This window comes from Struthio camelus, chromosome 11 (genome assembly GCF_040807025.1).
Source record: "Struthio camelus isolate bStrCam1 chromosome 11, bStrCam1.hap1, whole genome shotgun sequence".
Classification (NCBI taxonomy): Eukaryota; Metazoa; Chordata; class Aves; order Struthioniformes; family Struthionidae; genus Struthio; species Struthio camelus.
In genome coordinates, this window is record NC_090952.1 from 10,537,404 (window position 1) to 10,558,594 (window position 21,191).

At 38.4% G+C, this 21,191-nt stretch overlaps 1 protein-coding gene across 4 annotated transcripts in view; it reads left to right on the forward strand.

The window, feature by feature from the left end:
* Positions 1-21,191, forward strand: part of TENM1 (teneurin transmembrane protein 1) — a 910,925-nt gene that overhangs the window by 572,152 nt on the left and 317,582 nt on the right. The gene's annotated exons all lie outside the window — the stretch shown is intronic.

Here is a 21,191-nt window from a genome sequence, read left to right on the forward strand (position 1 = left end):
CATAAGTTAGAGTCACTGTGGACCAAATGGACTTAAGAGTTTGAGAGTAAATTTGAGTAGTGAGCAACTGTTCCAGTTGTTAAAAAAACAGAAGATGCAGCATATGAAGATGAGCGTGAATTTTACTTTTACCACTGTTTGTTGATTGAACCTTCCAGTACTGTTTTGCAAATTAATGTTTTGGTGGTGCTTATTTAATAAAACATTAATAAGAGAGGCAATGGGCAGAATTCACATAAGTTTTAAACAGGAATATTTCCATTGAATATCAGTGAATTCATACCAAATGGTTCAGCTGAGGGTTTGGTCCTGTCGTTCTTGCCTAATTAAAGGTTTGAGCAGGGAGTGAGAGAGAGGGAATAAAATGTCTTTGATGTATATTTCTGTAAATGTAGATCGGTAGCCATCATTTCTATGACGTGCTGTGCTATTTTATTGTGTAACTAAAGCAGATTCTTCCCTCTGACATACTGGAGGGAAGAGTTAATGTGAACATATTCAACTGTAACTTAATGGTGCAACCTTTTAATGTCTCATTAAACACACCTTATTGAAAGTTGCATTGTCTTTCTTTGGAATTACTACATTAAATTGGCTGCTTGGATTAAGAGACTTTAAGTCAATAGAGCACAATAATTTTACTTATGGTCGGCAGATTTACCAATCACCGTAAAATATGTCAATTGTTTTAATTTCAACAGATTAAGTTGTCAGTTGATAAACAGTCAATAGGAAGAAGAAATTGCCTTTTAATGTTGCGCGTATTCAGTTTGTAATATTTTTGTAGCTGATTATGAGTTACAAAATATAATTTTGGAATCGCAGTGCATGTGAGCTGTATTGAACTACTCTGAGCAATTCATACTTAGCTTTCTAGAGTACCAGCTACAGGCTGTGAGAAATTGTTTTATATGTTGATGTTACCATTCCCAAATGCAAATCTGTAAAGTATGTGAGAGATTACCATAAATTACTGTACTGCTATTTTGAGACTTCATTTAGTTAATATATCAACAAGGTCAGTGCTGTTAGCAATTGATTTATGTTGTTTTTTTCCCTTGGCAGTTTATTTATTTATTTTTATTCTAAGCATGAAAACTATGGGGTGTTCTAGGGGTGTTGTTTGTTTGTTTTTGACTTTTTTTTTTTCTTAATTTAAAAAAAAAGTGATGGAAATCAACTGAGACTTATCTTAGGCATTTAACTCCAGGTCAGAGAAATAACCGTTCAGTCCATATGGTCAAACTAGAGAAAGATGCCCTGGTTTCTCCCCTTTTTTTTTTCTTTAAAAAAAAAAAAAAAACTTGTACTTTGTTACTAGTGCCTTCTCTATGCATTGCATATGTAGTTTATTTTGAAGACTTGCAATATGGGGGGAGATGGATCTAGCATCCTGCGTCCCATGCCATGGAACTTGGGAGTAGAACTAAAACAAGTGACTTGAAGTTTATTTTATGAGTGAATTAAGAACAAATAATTGGGACAGAAAACCATTAAATTTGATGTTAAATGAAGAACTAGAAAAGCTTCTAAAGTGTTTTTTTTTCCTTTTAAGTTGTTTCTAAAAAATCAACTGTGGTTTGATGTGAATAAGGATGAAACAAGTTGCCCCATTTTGTCAAAATTCACAGATAGTTTTTTGTTGGTACTGAACTACATAATTCAGGAACGAAACTTCAGCTAAAATACTGCCCAGTTCAAAGGCTTTCAGGCCTATTGCACAATATGATAGAATACACCTTTAAAATACCTATATTTTATTCCTTAGCATAAAATGCATTTACTCTCTATAGATGCGGTAACAGTTTTCGAGCATACAATTAATGCGTGACTCTATTACAACTGTAGTAAGCTATGAGTTATAAATCAGCATCACAACAATTACCTTCAAATAAATGTTTCTAAGCTTCTTGCAGCCTGAATAACTAAAGTCAATCACAGAAGACTTAGTAAGAGGATATATTAAAATCCAATTTTTTTAAATGGTTTTGTTGTTATCGTTGTGAAATTGTTGATTGCTGTAGTCTAATAAAATGCCAGGACTTCTGTATGTGACGCTCTTTATCTTTGGCTGTGAAATGGATTTGTTGAGAAGAAGTTTTGTTTTGGGGATTTTTTTAATGTTCACTTTTTTTCATTTGAAATATCATCTCCTTGAAACACTAGACAAGTTGTGAAAGCAGAGTTTGTTTTCATGAGATGAAGCAGAGTTTAATACAATTTTGCTCTCTTTCTAGGGGCCCCGTCCTAATCCCACTTACTTTGAGGTACAGGGATTTCTGCCTTTGAAATTAGTGGAAGCAGGATAAAGTTGAATTTTAAGGAAGATTGGTGCAAGCAATTTTGCATATGGTAGTCATTCTGTTTGGCAGCTTTAATTTTTTTTTTTTTTTTCTAATTGCTTAGTGCATTAAGGATTACACTACTCTTACAACACTTACTCAGGTTGAGAAAGAGGAGGCACAATACTTGCTTTGCTAACGCTTGCCTTTTGCAGTTGAACTGTAATCCCAGTATATGAGCCTTCTATTTTCCAAGATTTGTGTTCCTCTCGTGAGGAGGGAGTTCTTTATTGCAACTTGCATATGTAAAACCAAGAAGAAGTTACCAATAAATGTCACGAGGTAAAAGCAATCAGGTGAATTTAAGCTACTGCTTTTCCTTTCAGAGCCTGACTACAGTCCTCTCTTAATGCAGCACAGAAATACTCTGGCAAATTAAAATGTTTACTACGCTTGGGAAATCGTGTTGAAGCTAAGACTTGGGAGGGCCTTCGTTAAGGAAAAATTGGCATATTTTCAAAACATTAAGTAACTTTGCACAACAAAAATTCAAGGTGTCCTAGGTGGATATGTACAAAAGTTATGTTACATGGATCTGGAAAAGACTTAGCAGGTTATCCAATTTGTCTTTTGCTATCTGTGTTATTTTTGTTGCATATGATGCTAGTTCACCATTGACTTAATAAAATTGAGGTGTCCCTACAGAGCAAAAAAGGTTTGATTCTATCTTCAGTCTAGGCAGCATGCGAACCAGATGCCAGTCTGTGACTCTGAGGTGGCAGCTTGATGGACCAGTTAGCAGCATGTAAGCCTTTCTGGTTAATTCTGCCCAGATCAGCGCTAGCTTGGGTGCCTCTCCATCCTCGCTGTTTTTAAGTGGTACTCACAAAGAACAACATCTTCATTTTAGCAGGTAGATACCTAGTTTTGAAGAGTCGAGCATCCCACGGAAACCCTCAGAAGTGCGTTATTCAGAGTATATTAAAATCAGTTAGAGGTAGATGTGGCCCCCAGCTTAGCCGCCTACTTTTCCTTTCTTGGATAAGGGTACAGCATAGTAATATTTGGCTGAGCTTTTATGTATGTATGCAATTATTCTGTAATACAGCTGTAGTAGGTTTTAGTAATTAAGATGAAATTGTCTGAAGCCTGCCTTCTTCAACATGAGTACCAAATATGCTGCATCTTAACATCTTCCTACTTCCCACAAGTCAAACAATTACCTAAGGAGGAGACATAAATGTGCAAAGTGCAAGTCAGGTCTCCCTGAATGAATAAGAGGGAAATTATGTTAAATAGTACTTCCACTGGAAGGAAAACAAGATTTTCTTGCTGCTTAAGTAAAAAGGTGGGGCTTTTTGTAATGAAGATACTAGCTGTGTTCTTTTCTTGACGCTTTGCGTAAGTCTGTTCTTGAGAATTTCCTGTTGCGTCCCTTGATGAGGAGAGTGTACTTAAACGAGCAGATTTCCATCATCGGTCATCTCTGCCTATGGTTGAAACGGCATAAATATCAGCTCATTAAAAGACAAAAACCAAAAAAACTCCAAACTTACCGGTAGGCTTAGGAAGTCAGTTTGTGTGAATAAAGCTAATTTCTGCCATCAGCGGCTAGCTTTAGGAAAGCTGTATTTTCTTTGTTGATGTCCAGGGGTTTGGCTTTCAGGCAAATACATTTAAACAAACAAACTTAACACTGATTTTGATCCCACTTCAAGTATGGTATAATTCAGAAATCTGTTTTAGATTCTTACAAATGTTCAAATGATTAAAACTTAGATATGTCTAATTAAGAATGCAAGAGAAAGCTTTTCTGAATTATTTATATATAATCTCTGTGCATAAATTATGGCTGCAGTTAGCATTATATAACGCACTGATATCGCTAGGTATTTGTACGTGCCCAAGGAAGTAATTTAGATGTGTCTCTGCTTTTTCAAATAGCCCACTGGTGTTACCTTTTGAGTTAATTCACTACATTAAATGCCATTGGTTATGCCTTAATGTACCTTTAATAAATTTAAAAACCTGTTTGAGCAACAAAAAAAGTACCAGAAATGTAATGCTAGTGGAAATTGAAATATTAATATCAATGATACAGGGTTAATTAAATGTCAGGAAAAAATACCATCCAAAGGATGAAAATGCTTACTCCTTTATAGTAACTTCTGTGTTGAGTGTAATTTCAAGGTGTTTTAAAAGCTGAAATGAGTTGCAAAATATTGGGGAAAATGCATCTCAAAAAGCACAGCTAATAACTATTAGTGTTGTGCTCGAATAGGAAAACGTAAAGCACTGTCTTGAATAATAATCAAACAAGGCGTATAAATTAATCTCCATAAAAAGTCCCTAGGGGAAAATAAGACAGACAACTGTGTGAAGAGCATTCTATTATGCAGGGAGACGTTTCTCTTCTTCCTGTTGCTGAATACTCCCTGTTTACTTACATGGAGTAAGTTTTGGTGCTCGCTTTCTTATTTTGTTGAGCCCCCGAAGTTGGAATGTGCCTGCCCTTTTGCTCAGTGGGAGCATTAGTTGAGCGCAGTTGTCATAGTTTGTCGGTATGTTACTGATGGTTTCAAAGTTTCTCTATTAAAGCTCCAGGTAGACTGAAAAACAGAAAACTATTTGGTGTTGCCAGAAAGAGTTCACTCAGCAATAGCATTGAAACTTTTCCTGTTTTGTGGCTTTGTCTTGAAGCTCCTGTATTGGACTGAATTTGTTTCTATTTTCACATGAGCAGAAGCAAAATGAGAAATGAATGTGATGGTTCGATTCACCAGATGGTACTGAGGATGGGGTTATGTTGAAAAACAGATATGTTGAAGACTTTTTTTTTTCCTTTTTGGAATATGGAACTTATTTACTTACATTTTGCATTCTTGAATTCTATTGACTGGATATTGAATGGATCAGTTCCTGGAATCTCATTATATTTTAGCCATGTAATCCTTGGTACTTTTAACGAAATAACTACCTAGAAATGCTGACGTGTGGAAACTGATACTACTGGCCTCCCTGTTGGATGCGCACATACTGTTACGCTGAACTTATGCCATATGCTCAAATTGATGAAAATCATCAAAGTCCAAAGCACTTTTAAAAAAGTTCTTGTATCGCAGTTCTGAGAAGATCAACACTAGAGGGTAGACCTCTGTTTACTGATTTTAAAATTTGGCTCAAGTTTGCAGTGACCTGAACTTTTTACAGGCTTACAATTGTATTGCCATATATTATTACGTATTACTACGGTGCCATAAACCATTAAGATGATAAAAATGTGGTCTTTGAGGTATTAGTCATTCCTGTCCTATTCGTAATGAGTAACCACTGACATTTCAGTAAACACCATCATGTTAGGTGCTAAATGCACTGTCTTTATTGTTCTCAGATGGAGACGAGTTACCTTTTCATGTTTAAAAGAAATTACTCAAGGTCAAATAGAGGAGTGATGCAAGAGGAATGTGTATTGCCCACTCCTCCTCCACATGTACTTTTGTCTGTGGATAAATAGAGGACATTAAATCTCTCTACTGCAGACCTATTCTTTAAAAGAAAGTCATGAGTAAGTGTTAGCAAGCTTTTATTTCATCGTAACATTTTCATCATCTGTATGCAAGATAGATACAGGATGAACTACTATCTTGGGATAATGACCAAGAGTACAGATAGGTCAACTACCAGAGATGCCCAGCACCTCTATTATAGCTTAAATTTTTGAACCTTATCAATTCAGACCATACAGCAATCATTTCCGCAACCGTTTCTGCATAAATAATGTAGCATTAATATGTAGCAGTGACAGAGCGATAGTATTATGAAGTATAAGCAACTCTAGTCCAATACGAAGGTGGACTTCACATCAGGACGTGAGGATCAGCAGTACATCAAAAGCATGAATCTTCATATTTTGGTAATGTTTTTACCTTATTGATTGCAAATGCAGCATAAATAAGAGTCACACATTTTAGGTTAGCAGATCTTTTTCTCTGCTCATCTTGCTGATCAATGGCCCAATTTAGAAATAATAAAATATGTCTCTGACATCTGTTTAAAATAGATTGCATAAATAGTGTGTGTTCAGCGTTTTTGTTTTGCTTTGCCTTTTTAACAGCGGGGATTACCGCACACCTAAGGGATAAGTGTAGAGCTGTAGATTAAATCACAAATGTAATGTAAATGCATCAAAACGTTCTGCAAGCGTAAGCACCATATCAGTTAGAAATGCTGCATTAAAAGAATATTTGTGAGTATAAGCCAGATCCTTAATAAAACTATTGAGGACCTAATCATTTGCACAGAAGGGCACAATTCGGGTACCGTTAGCAGTTATCTTTCTTCCCAAATAACCTAGATAATTCAATGTTCAGTTTATTATTATTATTATTATTACTATTACTGTATGTCTGTTCTTGTTATATGTGCAAATGAAGACCGTCCCCTGTCTCGACGAGTTTAAAATTAAGGCGGAAAGGGCATAACGCTATATAACTCAAAAAGTAACCCAAAGCTGCCACATCTTCAGAGAAAAACCTCAACAGAATTGTGTTCTTCTTTGGCAAGTGGAAATACATTATGAAAAATCTACTTTGGCCCCTGGTCCTGAGAGTTTATAAGCTAATTTAAATAAAAAAGGAAATAACAGATGAGGTTGAAGAAATGAAAATCATGGAACGCAGCAAATGGGAAAACACTCTTGCAGCATTACTGTTTTGTGTCTGTCATCAGATAGCACTATGTGTTTCTTTTAATTTGTTGGTATGATACCAGAGAGAAGCTGCCACTTCAAGACTTCAGGTTGTACATCAGTTTAAAAAGACCTGGGGAGAACAGAAAGGTGAGAAATAAAATAGAAGGGAAGGAAAGTAGCTTTGTAGGCCTGTGCAGCACTGAAGATGCTGAAGGTGATAACATGGCATTTGAAAGTGGTGTCAAAGGAACAGGGGAGGTGACAGGTAGAGTGGGAAAACGTAGCTGCCTGTTTGGAGCAGTAGAAACGGAAGGCAGTTTTTGCTGCTGTGTTCCAGACACAGGCTGCAGCAGGCAGATACAGGCTGCCTGTTTCTGGATGTCACTTGATAGAAAAGTGCTTTTGGCAGGTCAGAACAATTCCAGATTTGCCTTGACTGATGTAATCAAACACTGAACTGCTTGTTTAAATATTTGTAGTGACACCAGCATACTCTTCTACTAGCTCTGAGCTTGCTTTAGATCAGAGTGATCTTCTATAATTAACTTTTTGTGTATTTTCTGTTTATGTGAAAGCTCACGGGAAGATTCATGGCAACAGGGTCATTGACAACCATAAACTTGACAGCTTTTATGGAACAAACGTTGGGTTGTGATATCCGTTGGTAGATTAGCTGTGAATTGCTCCAGTTTGAAGCTATGCTTGTGTTCTCTTGCTTAGATGGTTTCGCTTTGTATTGGATTTTCCACTTGCATTCAGGTGTTGTTAACTAACTCTTTTTGCTCTGAGAAGTGCTAGGAACCTTTAGGACAAAAGGGGAGAGTAAAAGGTTTTCCTTGCTTTTCTTTTGATCCTTGAAACATCTTTTTTGTGTCTATGCTATGTGTGTCTATGTCTATTTTAGCAAAGGGCTGTTAAATTCAGATCTGGTAGGTAGCTGGGAGGCATTGGGAAAATATTTTCGGCTTTCCACCGGAAAAGGAAGCAATCACCTTGTGCTGAAAAGAAGAGGCGTTGATGGCTGACCTGTATGTGCTGTGATCCGGATTGCCTTCTGTAATCCAAGATCTGCTCTTCCCTGAGTCTCTTTACAAGTGCTGTGCTCTGTTAGAGTGAGAACTGTAAAGGTATGTTGGGCACCTCAACCATCCTAAAAGCAACTACTGAGACTGCTGTGATTTTTAAGGAGAAAACTACATGTTGGAGTGTGAGAGACTTTCATTTGTTTTAAATGAGATATGACCTATTTTAGAGATTTCATGTGAAGAGTATGAGAGAGTCCAAAGGAGGACAGCAAATTCATTATCAGCCTTTGGTTCTAGGTCTGCATTGTTATTTGGAGCATGGGTTCATAACTAAATGACAGTAGTTCCCAGAAAAAAAGAGTAATGGGAAACTTATGAGTGGCGGAGTTTGAAATTAGAAATGGAAATGAAGGATTTTTTTTTTAATTACTGGAGTGTGACTGTATCTCTATCTATTATAAACCTGTATCCTGTAAAACATTTAAATATTCTTTTTTTTTTAATGGTGAGGGTAAATGTGATCAATTGAAGCACGCCCCGAATTCATCGGCAACTCTCTTCATTGTAATTAAGAAATAAACCTCTAAGTTCTTCTCTTGATTCTTCTCTGATGCCTTGCCTGGGGGTCAGAAACGTGTTCTCGAATCTTGCTGTCTACAGATCGTGGTACTGAAAGGCTTCAACAGTATCATTCCCATTAACGTAAAAGTTGTTTGTTCGCCTTTGCGTGACGTTCCCCTCCAAAGCTGAAAAATTTAGTATGCGCACTCAAAAGGGCTATGGGATTAGAAGGCTGTTAATAGATCAGAAGATGGCTATATGTACCATGACGAGGATTATGACTGTAGGAAAGTCAAATCAAAATTGCTTTAGGGCATAATTGTATAGTATGCAAACTTCTTTTAAAAGGTTATTTCTGTAAACTCTTAACAAAACTTGTCTTCTGTTATGGTTTCAGCTCCTAGGGACAGAGACTTAAGTATGGTATCTGCTTTGTCTGCAGAACAGAACAGGAGCTCTTCTCCTAATCATTATCCTGGGAGCTGAACATCCTGCTCCATTTGAGTAAAAATGCATGGTTCATTACTGATGGGAAAACAGAACTGTGTCTACCAAAGTGATTTAAATAGAGCTGTTACACAATACTTAGTAAAAGCTGTGGCCGTTTAAAGGAATAACTACTGTAGCCATTTTAAATGTTTTGATGCTTTTTTTTGACACTAGATGAAATTTTTATGTTTTAAAAAAAAAAAGGCAGGAAAGAACACTATTTCAGAAATACTATGTTTCTGAGGAGTGTAAAGCTAAAATGGGTTAGTGCATGAGCTGTATAGGCCTCAGGGATAAAGGTAACAGAATAAGTAGGAGTAAAGATCTTTTCTGCTTGCAGAAATTAAATCTCTTCAGGGAGTGTCATCTACATATTCCCAAAACTCGAAGTGCAATTATTTGTGTCCAATTTATAAGCATTCCTAGCCTGTACCCAAATTCACTTTTACCCTTTTGGTACTGTGGTTGAAAAAAAAAAAAAAAAAGCGGTTATTTCTGCTACTTGGCTTTACAGGGGCGTGAGAGATTTTGTTGCTAGAGGAGTGTTGCCCTCTGTCCTGAGTGCGGGGTTGCTGGTTCCTGGCTTTTTTGTCATCTTCCCTCTTGGTTGCCTGTTTGTCCTCTTCCATCAAGGTCTTCCCTCCCCTCCCGTGACCTTGAGCGCTGATTAGGAAGGTCCCTTAAGGCCACTTCTGTGAATAGCTATCAGAAGCAGAGTAAAATAGCTCCAGAGAAAGAGCCATTGGGCTTACCCTCCCTCCCCCCCCCCCCCCCCCCCAGGAGGGAACTCTTTCTCCCGCCGTTTCCTGACCAGCTCTAGAGACCTGAAAGAAGGGTACTGTGCAGTTTTGTAACAGATCAGGTAACTTCAAGCTTCTAATGTTCTGCTCCCCACTCCTTTCCTTCTCCCAAAACTGAGTTGGTGGTATTGCACCTGGAAGGTGCTTTGAACTCTTAGATCAAGTACTTTGCTACAGGCATTCATATTTAACACTTGTAGATGGGTAGGGGGGTAACATCAGGCTGAGGTATAGGATTTGCCTTCCAGATCAAACAAGTGGATGGTCTGGTCCAGTATACCTGACTACAGTGAGTATACTTCAGTATGCCTTGAATACGCTGACTGAGACTCGTGAACAAGAAGTGTCTGGAAAGAGTATGGAGTGTGCTGCTCTGTGGAAATTCTTCTTAACAATGCTCATGGTAGTATCAAGCTCTGGATTGCATAGTTTATATTCTTTAAAATACATGAGTAGGTATATAGTTGGTTGGTAACATGATCTGCTAAACCTCTTCTGAGTTTTAGGCTTTTCTTTTTTTTTTTTTTTTTAAATCAAAATAAGGGGATTTGGTTTTGATTTAGCCACTTTTCAGTTGACTGTAGAGGCTATAAGCAGCGGCAACTCCACTAGGACTGAGTCTAATATGTAAGTCCTGTTGTTAATAAACCTATGTAAATGATAAATCTAAAGATAGATACCGTTAGCTAAAAAAATAAATCTAGAGAATGACTACTTTTTAATGAATTGTATTTGAGATCACATAATCCACATAATCCACTGGATCACATCCAGTTTGAAATCTGGATAGCATAGAATTGCCAGGAATTTTATCTTACTTCACTGAAAAATTAATTAAAAGCAGTTCGTTCTTCCTTTGCAGTCCAGTAGACAAAAGAATTTCAATGGAAGTCAGATAAAATTGTTTCTGTAGTAAAAGGTTCTCAGCCATTTGTAGGCTGAATGAAGAGAACTTAGCAATGAGTGGTTCTGAATATTAAAAAATAGAGACTTTGAGAATTTAGTTACTGCACTACAATTTCACCTTTTCTTCAAGTTGCCTGACAGAACTGAAGATTTAACTTGTAATGATAAGGTGATTGACTGGGATTTAGCCCTTTTTCTAAAGGAATTTTGAAGGTAAGGCTTATCTACATAGTTCTTGAGGCAATGGACTTTCAACCTTTTATTCGTATGTATCTGTGTAGAAGTGTCAATGTATCTTTTTTTCAGATTCAGATGGGGGGGGGGGGGGAACGTATTTTGCAGCCTTCAGCCACACAGTAGTAACTTGTCTGAAAGGTATACTAAGGAACTATCCATAACTTCTGTAGGCCTTAGTAACACATTTGTTCTTGCTACAGGATATGCAAAATACTACAGATCTCATATCAGTATAAATTAAAAAATATATATTTTTAAAAAATATACCAACAAAAACCCTTCTGCTTTGTGTTTTGAGGTTCACTGGCACAACTCCCGTTATTTTTCTTGAGCACCTAATATGTTGCATACTATGCAGAAAATACTTTAATGTGTGCCAAAATTTAAGCTTCTGTTACTGCCTATCTACTTTAGCAGAGAAAGTACCCAGCAGGATATGTTGGACACGTACCTGTATTCTCAGCTGCAGAGTGCTGCATTCCCCGCACGTAGTTTGGACTGTTTTGAAATTGTTCATGCAATTAATCTTAAAGGAATGAATCAGATTCCCTTATTTTGTGCACTTTGAGGATTTGTAGTTCTTAGACTTGCCCAGCTACCTCTGGTTGGATTTTTGCAGCTACTCTGTTCACTCCTTGGCTCTCTTCTGTGTATGTTGTGTGTTTTTTTTTTTGTTGTTTTGTTTTGTTTTTTTCCCCTCCCTCCTTTAATCCCTTTCCGTTAAACTTTAATGCTTTAACAACGTCAGTGCTGTCCCAGGCACGCCCCTCTTAATGCTTGTCCTGTGGCACAGAATGGGCTTAGCAGCATACTGTCTTGAAGCCCGACTCTGAAGCATTGCCTCCCCAAAGCCATGGAATTGGGGATTTCAGGTTCTAGTCTGCAGTGGCCTTGCTCTGCTATGGTTCATGAAGCCAATGTAGCTGGTATCTGAGATATTTTTTTATGGCACAGGAGGACTCCTAGAGAGCAGTATATGGCTATACCAGCTCTGTGAAACTTACTTTGCATCCTTTTTGCTCTTCTGATACTAGTTGTACAGATGTAGGAACGTGGATGGATTTGGTTGCGTTGCAGTAGTTGGCCACTGCTGAAGTTATTTTTAGGCAGTTCTTTAGGTTTGGTGGTGTTATTTCCCATCTTGGAATGAAAGGGACCGTATGAACATGAAGTCAGTTGAGGGCTGGACTCGAGATCTTTCTGCTGGAATTGCAAAATGGCTTTTAGAGCCTGTAGAGGGACTACCTAATTGTGCGTTAGGATTTGGACTGACGTTAGTAATCCTTAAAGACAACCACGGGATGGCTCCGAATTGTACGGAGGAGTACTCTCTCTGTTTCTTGTGCAGGTATACTCATCTGCATCTAGGAAGTAACATGCAAGGAAAGTTTTCGGAGTTGTACTAGTGATTGTCAGTAGCAAGCCTTGCTTAAGATCTGTGCCTCTCCCCGTTTTGTTAATCAATTTTATTCCTTCTTTAAATTCTACACTTATTTTAATAGTTTCCTTCTTAATTTCCACCTTCTCTGTATTATGATGTTGTTGCTCCTACCTCTTCACTAGCATTTCTGGTTATGCTATTATGGCTGTATTGGTAGCTTAGGAAGGCTTGCCTTTTTGGGCTTCCTGGTGCATACCCCCTTCCCTCCCTGTTTATTTACTGTACTAATCAATTGGGGTAAGAGACTCTCCTTAACAGAAAGGAAGGTTATTGCCCTTTGTGCTGGAACGCAACAGACATCTTGGGGATGCTGTGTTGAATAGTTGTGGAAAAATAAGAAATACTGTTCTTAGTGTTCTGGCAGTATTGTTGATACTCAACAATCCTTGCAGATGGGATTCCTTTCTGTTCTCTTTCATTGCTACTTATTGGAGAGCTGTGTTGCTTTATTCTCAGTAGTATTGTGCATTTCCATCTGTGGCAACTTTTCTTCGGTAATCTCAATATTCTTTATAAATGCTAATGAGTTCTTGGAGTGCTTGGAACTTGGATTGGATGGCAGTCATTATGTGCAAGTTACTTAGGGGAGGATTAAGGAATCAAGAGGTTAAGGGGAATTAGGCACCTCTATGCCTTAAATTGTCTTTAAATGGCTTGTTAATTTCTGAGAATGGCAGGGTGGGCTCCAAATATAACGTATATTTTTATTCGTCTGTCTTATTCATAAGGACGTTTCACAGTGCAAGACCAGGGCAGTCTGTAAAACTTTTTTTTTCTCTTTTTTTTTTTTCCTTCACTATACGTAATGAAACTTCTGTTTGAATATTCAAACAGCATCTCCATGGGTACTGGCTATACTTCTGTTAAGCAATGACAATTAGCGATCACTTTGATCTGCCTAACATGAATAATGTAGCTGGCATTGATACTGGAAATAAGCGTAGTGTTACTGTGATGTGATTGATGCGTTGCTTTTGTAATAGTATAACAGCTGAAATAATATTTCAGCATCATTTGAAAGTGGATGCATACTTTAGATGTCATAATATTCCTCTTCAAAATAAACGTACCACCCAACTGTGATAAATGTCATCTGTACTCTCTTTTTGAGTCATCTTTGGTATTATTTTTATGTGTAACTTTTGCTTTAAGCTTTATCGCAGAGATTAACTTTCACTTCTTTTATACTTTGTCTTTAAATTTGGAGAAAATTGTGCGCTCAGCATTGAGCAAGACAATTGGTAGGTTACTAGGTGTATAGTAAGTCTGGATAACTAATACCATATTATGTTGGATATCTTATTTATAACAGTATTTTGTGTTTTATTTAGTTATACTATCACCAAGTGCGATTAGCTGTAAATCAGTAAACCTTTATTTAAAAAAAAAAAAAATCCAGGTATTTTAAGTTCTGGGCTCTAGAGCTCTGAAACGTTGCAGGAAGTATTTGCCTGGCATCGTTCTAATCGGGGTGCAGGCAGACTCCATAAGCGCTTTGGATTGATGCAGATTGTTAGAGATTTGAATCAATTTCTTCATTCGAAGTAAACTACAGTGACACATTTTTAGTGTAACATTTGTAACTCTTCATGCAGGCACCAGATAGGCTGTTCTTGCTGTTAATAAAATTTGCCTGTAGAGGCAAGTGCTGCTGGATGCAGTACTTGGTGTTGCTGGTCAGAATTGTATCTCGAAGAGGAAGGAGCTCCAGCCAGGTGTGACTGGTATACTCCAACATTGCCTGCTATGTTGAGGCAGCTAGTGGTGTGTGTTTGTTTTGGGGTGCACAAGTGTTTGGTTTTTTTCCTAGTAAAATTGCTGCTTGGAAGACTGGTCTTGGGCTTGAGCTTGTGATCAGGGAGCAACTTCAAATTTGGGGGGGGGGGGGGGGGGGGCGGGGGCGGTCGGAAGGAAGGTAGTCAAGGCTCCAAAGCAGACAGTGCTGGTACTGTAGTTCTTACTAGTTTGCCAAAACAGTAAGAGAACTACCATGGGCAACATATTTCATGAAAGATTCATTTGCATGAACTTCTCTGTATCAAATCTTTGAGGATTTCGGGAAATCCTTTAGTTACTGTGTGTGCTTATTCTTTTTCTTCCTGTGTCCTTTGATGAGATCTTTGTCAAGAAGATTGAATTGTCTTTTTCCTGGCAAGGATATATCAGTTTCTTATGCCTTCCTTTTTTCCCTCCTATCTTTGCTGTACAAAATGTAGGGATTACATAGTAGAAATCTGGGTGAAATGGAAGGAAAGAGTATGCCCTTTTCCTACTCATTCACCCCCAACTCCTGTTTCTGTTTCTGTATATGAGAATAACCTAGGCCATAGTCCCTTTCGACCCTCTTTTTACAACCCTGAAAGCTTAAACCTTAGCAAAACAGTGTTCTTCATATGGGATTTCATCCTATTTCTTGCTTCTACAGGCTGAAAAGGAAATAGCTTTATGCCTATCTTCAGTGCAAGTACTATTTTTTTCCTGGAGAAAGGTTTCATTTACATGGGGTTAAATGTGGCTTAGAGGAGAATGTACTTATTAACCTTCTGTTACCACTTGTACGTTAGCTGAAATTTAGGAACACAAATGCCAAGCAGTTTTCTGCTCTTATGCTGAATTTTCTAAATTTGTTTAAATGTTAATAAATAAGTAAATACTTATATCGGACAGACTTGGAGGGGGAGAACATTGGCTGACTTCTAATTATGGCAGTTCTCCTACTGCACTGTAAAAGGTATTTTCAGTTTTTATCAGCTTTTAATTTTACATTATATGAGTGACAATGGCCCACATTGTAATTAGCCTTCTGGTTGCTTGCTCATGAGTATCTCTCAGCTCATGTTCTTCCCCATTTTGTTTGAGCAATAATGCCGTTTTTGTACAAGATGACTACTGTTTTTCTACAGTTGGTGCTTGTTCCTCTTTCAGTTCCATAAATTCATTTAAAAGCAAGAGCAACTTTGCAGTTAGCCTCCCCTTTTTTCCCAACTTTTCTTTCACTTACACTGTAAATTTAAGGGGAGTTTTGTGCGGTGTTTCCTGGATGCAAGTGTTAGGATTCACACAGCAATTCCAGTTTTCTGAATGCGCATATGTTAGAAGTGTGGCGAAGAATTGCACAATAGCACTAGTTGCACAAATTTTGTCTTTGGTTTTAGTCTTGGAATCATGGAAAATACTTGGATACTCTGGGCCACATGAAAAAATACCTCTGCATGCATCTTCCTTAGATATTGCAAACAGCTGCTTTTGTTTTATCCCTGTTCTCAGGATTTTCTTTCCTTTGTGGTACTGTATTACCCATATGGAAAGAGTTCGTTCTTATGTGTAAATAAATACACACATGCACACACATTCACACACGCTCACATATGCATTTAGCAGTGATCTACAATTAATTACTTTATGCCAAAGCTGATGAAAAAACATACTGATACTGGTGGAAAGAAATATTTTACAAACTATTCCACAACTGTCAGTCCTCCAGTATGAATAAAATATTCATAAATGACTTGACTTAAAGCCCAGCGCTGTTCCTTACCGTTTGCGTAGAACTCTTGAGGCAGGTACTCCGACCCCCCCTCCCATCCCCCTCCCTCCCTCCTCTTGCCCAACCTCCGTCTCTAATGAAACATGCAGCGTGTTAGGCAGTGTTTAAATACCTTGTGCTTTGCTCATGTTTGGGGCTGTCCTTTAAGGTGACAAAGGAATGGGAATTGATGATTCAACTAGTGAATTCCTTTCCTTTTCGTGGAGGGAATGGAGCATCTGTCATCAACAGAAGTAAATAAATGTTTTACTTGCCATAAAATACTCAGGATTTTGGGACTCCAGGCTTAAAGCTGTGTCTCTCCTTCCTCGCGGTTAAACTATTGTTTTAGGCTGTCTCCTGGTTTCCTCTTTCTAACCCTGTCTTGAAAAGCAGTATTGCAGCCCATGCTTATGCAAAGGAGAGACTTATGACTCATATTACTTCTCAGTAACTGGTATGAAGCTCTAGTAATGGGTTCATTTTGCAGATGTCTTACCACAGAGAGGATCTGAATTCTTTCTTCCATTGAGCCTGGGAATCTGCTTTGTCCAGTGGTTTCATGCAGTGAAATTTGTAGTTTGCCTCTGAGCGGAAGAGCCGTGGAAAGCGCTCTCCAGGAAGTCCTCGTGAAAGGAGAGAGAATTCTGAGGAGTCGGGAATTTACAAGAAACAGACTCTTCTTCACTCTTGATGAAAAGCATAGATAATCACACAAAGTTCACATTACCATTAAAATCCTAATATTGTAGCCTTCCCTTTTGTAGTTCAGTTCCTAAAATTAAATCTATATAGTCATGCGTTACCCAACCGATTCCTGAATGGTCTGGTTTTAGTATAGTATCTGTAGGGATCAGGAGTGGAGAAGGTGTCTTTTCTTGGCTCGTCATCACCAGGAGAGCAGTTTGGGCAACAGAGCGTGTTTGAAACTCTGATCTTCAGAGAATTTATCATATACACCAAGTACTCTGACTCTTCTTGCGTATTTGTCTTGGGACTGTTTCTCTTTGTAGGTTTTGGGTTTGTTTGGTTTTTTTTTTTTTTTTTATGTATGTTCTTCTGTAGGACGATTACTTAAAATCGTGTCGTAGATGGGGGCATTGCCAAGTCAATCTGTTTCTCAGCTGGTAAACAGTTTTTCTTAAGCAGCTGCAGGGCTTCTTGCTTCCAGACACCTAGGAAGCTAGGATTGCAGGCCTTGTCTTTGAAAGTCAGAGCAGATTTTAATGAGAATGACATTTCTTCTCCATCATTTCATATAGTACATCATAACATGGCTTTGTATTATGAAGTAAGCCATAATTTCTGCCCAGAAGCTGTGGTCACTCTTAAAGCTGCAGGTGGCCAAAGTCTTGTGAAGAAGCAATAGTTAGCGAGATTTCACTGAAGTTACACTCATGCATCAAAACTATTTCAAATACGAAAGTGCTAAAATGAGTCTGTGAAATTTGCGTTGGAATACGACATTGTTTCCATATTCAGTTACACAGTTTTTCTCTCCGCCGACCAGCTACAGCTGGACCGCGCAAACTAGACAGACTTTTCAGAATATTCAGAAATGAGTCAGCAGTCCAATACAATAGATTTTTGAGTGGGACCATTCAGAACAAATATAAAAAATGATAAGATATAAGTCAGTATACAGTAGATACTTATGAGATGCCTTGATAGAATTAATATCCAAGCATGCTGTTCTGTGTTAGAGTTAGAATCCATCAGATCCATTGGATCAAAATAGGTAATGGTGGCAATTACGTGAGTACAAGTTACGTGAGTGTCAAATTTTGTTTAGCGGCTCTTTGCTTCATGTCAGAAAAGAAGGTTAAACTGTGAAGTTCTTTGCATTGTTTTAGGTGATAAGACTTCATATATATAAGTGTGTGTGTGTGTGTATATTAACAAATGTGTGTATATATAGGTAAAACAAATGTTCAAAAGCATATTGCAAACATTGACACCCCCCTGCCAAATCTTTTTGAAGTAGGTAGGTACTCCTTCCCCTCTCCTGTTGAAGGAAAGACCGCAGATCCTATGCTAAGCGTGGCAGTGTTATGCAGTGCTCAGCCTCTTGTCGGTTCAAGGTTTCAGAAAAGCTGAATGTATGTTAACCCTCTCTTTTAATTTCTTTTTTTCTAAAGACAAAGCCAACTAAATGTGTGAGTTTTCTGAAGATTATATCCTATACTTTCTGCCACAGTTGCTACTGTGAGATCTTCCCTTTAATGCCTGTAGGCCCTCCTGCGTTAGAATCTCTTTATTATAAGAGTACGCTGCAGTACTCTGAGCTTCTTCCTGTGGTCTCCTGGGTATCCTTGCTCTTTCCATATCTGTTACTTATTTTGGTCCTGACTTGCCAGGCATGCAAACTCAGTGCCTTTCTCCCACTGAGAGCACTAAATAGAGTTATGTTATATCCAGGGGGAAATTTGTTCATGATAGTTTTCAACGTGTGGTATCTTTGAATAATTTCAACCAAATTTGATCCAATGAGCTTGATAATCGCAGGGCAGAGATGAGGAAGGGAATGAATGGACTATGCAAGTCTCTTTTACTTGGGTGGGTTATTATGCTGATTTCCTGTCTGATGAGTGCAAAAGGAACATATGATGGCTAATATGAATGACAAACTGTAAACAGCAGACTGTAAATTACAGACAAACCATAAATGCTTATGAGAAAAGATTAATCAAAATTTGGGTCTTTTATGTGCATTTTATTCTTTATTACAGGCTAAGCTCTGCAGGGATTGAGCTGTCATCCAACAAATAGCAACTAAAGTTAATTCTACTGAGTACTAATAGCAATATGTATACCTCACGCTGAAGGTTTAAAATCTTCTCAGTCAAGAAATACAGAAGGGAAAAGGTGGAGATCTCCTTTTAAGGAGTGTCATTTGCACTTAAGATAAACAAATGAACAATTATGTTGAGTCTCTGAGTTTCTGCACCAGTTTGTGCTTTCAAGTTCTTCTGCGTTTTGTGCTCAAAGCACGCTAGTGTCTGCACAGATCACTGGGTGTGGGATTTTATTCCCTAGCTAGTGCTGTCCTTTGGGTAGCTTAAAGCAAAGCTCTTGGCTTTATCTGCTTAGGCCATTTTGTCTTTTCGTGGATACTTCCTTTTTCCGTTTAGAAATGCTGCTTTTCCTTTTTCTGTTTAGAAATCTGGATCTTGCTTACTTAATTCCAGGTGAATTGCTGTTTTCCATCTATAATTACTGAGGCAGCATGATCTTTATCTTGAATAATTACTCCCATACATAACAAACGGATTTTGCCGAGTTCATGTGTACATTGGAATGTAGCGTAGACATACACGTCCTCCCAGAGCGTATCAGAATCACACTGCAGTTTCAGGTTAATGTCAAAGACATGAGAGGTGTTTAGTACTCTAACTTAAAGTTGGTAATTAGCTTGACCTGGAGTAAATTTGTGTAATCCTAGCCAATATTCTGTTTTACTCTGTTTCAGATGAAGTGAATTAGGTGTAAAGCATTTAAAACAAAACCCCATTCTTTGACAAATGGTTCTTTATTTCCTCCTAGAATGTAATGAAAATAATGGTATTAAATAGTTTAAGTTTATTTGGCATAAAATTGAGGGGACATAGCTGTATTGTAGTCCTGCTTTGCTATGCCACCGTGTGGCTAGAAGGGCCTCGAAAATGAACGTGCTCCTCCATCAGTGTCCCAAAGTTGATAGTTTCCTTTGGAGATGATGCACTTGGGGATCGGTTGTGCACGTGTCTTCCCTGCAGTGTGAAGAAGGTGGGCGCAGGCTGGCCCTGCCTGGAGAGGAGTGGACTAGGAGCGATGCAGCCTGTTTTTTGGGGGCCTGGCTACATGGAGAATTGATCAGCAAAATGAGATTTTGGTTGACATGACCGGAGAGCTGCAGGGCCGGGGAGTAACAAGCTGTTAACTGGTGAAGGTTCAGTTACTTCAACAGAAAACTTACAAAATTCCACATTTTTGGTCTGTCATATCTCATTTCCTAACAGAGACACAACCTAGTTGTATTCCTCAGAGAATGATGTTACTCTAGACCAAAGAGTAAAAATTTTCATAGGCGGAGGGATCAGATCAAAGCCAGAGGCCTTGAAGCCATAGAGAAGCTTTATCTCCTTTTCCCATTGTTTCCTCCTCAGTGCTCCAGCTCCCTAAATTTGGGATTGGGGGTGGAAGAGCTTCAGAGAAATGACAGCAGGCTTCTGGAGCGCGGGAGCTTGCAGCCGCAGAGCTACCGAGAAGCCCGCGGTGCCGGGAGCGTTACGTGCCGCTCCTGTTGCGCCTGCTTTAGGCCTGCTTTAGTCCTCCCTCGACCACAGGACGGGGGAGAGCGCTCTTCTACTGTATCCCTTCTTACAGTGCTTACCCAGAAAAAGCCAGCCCGGGTGCCTGAAACATGAGGTTTCCCCTGGTTTGCCTTATTCTGCGATGTCGGGGAGGTTGTTACACTGCACGTGTTCGGTCTGTTTCATTCTGTAAATTGTGCAGGGACTGCTTTTCAAGGGTAGTCTTCATTAGCTGTATTTAAAATAAAATGCTAGGACATATACTTTAAGAAACGTACCTGTGTATCAGAGATACTGAGTTATGTGTATATACATGGATACCCTATCTAGGATATCTTAGATTTTGTATGAATTGCACTGTGCTGTTTAAGTAACAAACGCTGACACACATGTACCTGTATGTTAGTCTGTTTGACTTTCTGCTGATAAAAAGATAGTGTCAAACATTGAATCATGATTGTAGTGAATCATTTTTTTCCAAAAGGCTTTTGTTGTACATAGTTCTTGGATTTTAATTATTTATTTTTGGAGCTGAGCCAGCTGCTTCCAGAGTTGGTAAGATAAAAATGGCAGGGACTATTATGCCTGCCCCATGTTTTTAGGTAGCCCTTTGTACTTGCTTGATTTGGATGAATTTTTCTCTGGAGTATTCGGGAGACTTAAGTTGAGTGTATCATCTTATATGGTCACTGTTGAAACAGCTAGGTGGCAATGTTCTTCTTGTTTCTTATCATTGTCCTAGTCCATCATTAAGCTGGTTATTAGTGAAGAGTAGTACCGTGTTGATTTCATATGGAGAATGAAGTTAATTAACATAGTTTCTCAGAAATAGGGATTTCACTGAGTTTTGAGAGTAAACCTGCTCGTAAAGCTGTTTACACCTGTTGCGGATATGGTAGCTAAGAAACTAAAAGACTTTATAGTACTCTTTCGTTCTTTAAA